General features: G+C 45.0%; 1 protein-coding gene across 1 annotated transcript in view; it reads left to right on the forward strand.

Moving 5' to 3' along the window:
- LOC103361431 (pituitary adenylate cyclase-activating polypeptide type I receptor-like) overlaps positions 1-2,337 on the forward strand; it is a 44,179-nt gene that overhangs the window by 33,753 nt on the left and 8,089 nt on the right. The gene's annotated exons all lie outside the window — the stretch shown is intronic.

Genomic DNA, 2,337 nt, shown 5'->3' on the forward strand with positions numbered 1-2,337 from the left:
CACTGGACTTACTGGAGGGCAGCAGGACTGGGATGGACCCACTGGACTTACTGGAGGGCAGCAGGACTGGGATGGACCCACTGGACTTACTGGAGTGCAGCAGGACTGGGATGGAGGGAGAATAATCAGGATTAAAAACGCAGAATAGGAGGATCAGGTTTCACTTTTTTTTTTTTTAAAGTGGGGCAATAGGAAACAGTGACATTAAATCAGTCAAAAGAAAACTGCCCACCTGCCTGGCTGCCCTTTCACCTCCTGGCACTGTGGAGGGACTCCAAATTGTTGTAGTTAGTCTGTAACAGCAGTGGTTGCTCCACCCTCTCCAACCACTGTTGCCACTCCTCCAGGGCCACCTCGATGGCCAGCAGTTCTCTGGTTCCCACGTCGTGGGAGATGAAGACACATGGATTAAGCTTCTTATTGCTGGGAGGGGACAGCGCCTACGCCAGCATTGGAGGCGTCAACCTCCACCACAAACTGTCAACTGGTTTTTAGTAACACCAGGACCGGAGCAGCGGTGAAACTCTCTTTCAGTCTCTGGAAGACTCTCTCGGCTTGGGGGGGTCCCATGGAACCTGGATTTGGAAGAGGTGGGGGCATCCAGAGGGGCAGGAATGCTGCTGAAATACCTTGCAGTAGAAATTAAAACCTCACACAGATATGCAGACAGTCTCAGCACACCCTTTTCCATATTTCACTGCAACATAATCCTCCGATGATGCCGAGCTTGTTTTTACATCCTCGGAGAACCAAGACAGTAGTTGGACGTATACTTTATAGTTTCTAATGTAAACTGCAACCAGATAACCATCCACCCATTTTCTTCCACTTATCCGGGGTCGGGTCGTGGAGGCAGCAGGCGGAAAAGTTCGTTCCAGACTTCCCTCCGCCTGGCGACGCTTTCCAGCTCTTCCTGGGGGATCCCGAGGTGTTTCCAGGCCAGTCGAGAGATATAATCCTACAACCAGATAGGATGTAGTAATAAAACGCTCCTTGGCCCTGGAATTAGCACCAGGCTAGCTACCGATCTCAGCAGGCTAACACATGCATCCTCAGAGTGAATGAAAAGACACAAACTCTTTAACTACAGCCGTACTACAGCTCCATGATGACATTTCAACATGTGCTTGATTGGACGCTCCCTTACTGGAGGGCTTTGGTGCAGATGTTATTCACATACAGTCGCATTACAGGAGGATTTAAACCAATTGTAATGCATTTAAATAACATTTTTTTGGTTTTTCTAGTTGTTTGTATTAAGGACATTGTCATGTGGGTAACCATGCATGTGTGTGCATGTTTCTCCACCAGGTCAACATCGTCATCTTCATCAACGTCATCCGAATCCTGGTTCAGAAGCTGAAATCTTCTGCCATGGCTGGAAACAATGACACCGGACATTTCATGTAAGTCACGACCCACTGACACAACAAACCTTCCAGTTTAACAATATCAAGAGTTCAGCTGCAGACATTTGGGGAAATACACGGTTGGATTTGGTGCAGAAGGTTGAGAGGTCCTTCAGAGAGCTGCTAGAGTTTAAAATCTAAAACCTTTAGTACCAAACGCTTTAACACAAGAAGGGTTTGGATCAGATGGTGTTAACCTGTTAGCATCCACTGAAGAAGCACCTGTCCTGCCTCCTGAGAGTGAGATGAGATGATGCTTCTCAGCAGGTAACCAAACCAGATGATGAATGGATGAGTGATTGTGAAAGAAGCAGCTGATAGCAATCAGCTAGCTCAGCCTGAAGCCACAAAATGATCCATATGTGATATTTTTATCTAAGTTCACTTCCACTTCTCTTGCATTTAAATATTTTTTTGAAGAAATGACGAAGAATGAACAATCCATGAAACAACTGTACTATCTGTCTATATATGAATTCATGAAATGCTGCTTTTGATAAAACATCTGTAGAGTTCATTATGTTAACAGTAAAAACCACAACGTGAGCGAAAGCAAAAGGTTAAAACGTGTTCTTGTAGGAGGAAGGCTGAAGAAACAGGAGGAAAAGCTGCACTTTCACTCTCTGATGCAATTTACTTTCCTCTCCCTTTAAGATTGCAGCGTTACGAGGGTTCTTCTTCTCTCTTTGATCTGCTGCTGAGCCGGCGCCTCACAAGAATAGGTGTTCTGATTGAAACCGAGATCACACAGAAATTCAGAAAAAACTACATTCAAAGACAAAAAAAAGAGCTAAAAATAAAAGAAGTGTGTAGATATCGATATTGCAGCACCAGTAGAATACAGCAGAACCACACCGGTACCGGTACTGGTGATGCATCACTCGCTGCATTATCATACAATTATATTTTAACCATCCATCCATCATCT

This window comes from Stegastes partitus, unplaced genomic scaffold (genome assembly GCF_000690725.1).
Source record: "Stegastes partitus isolate 25-593 unplaced genomic scaffold, Stegastes_partitus-1.0.2 Scaffold503, whole genome shotgun sequence".
Taxonomy (NCBI): domain Eukaryota; kingdom Metazoa; phylum Chordata; class Actinopteri; family Pomacentridae; genus Stegastes; species Stegastes partitus.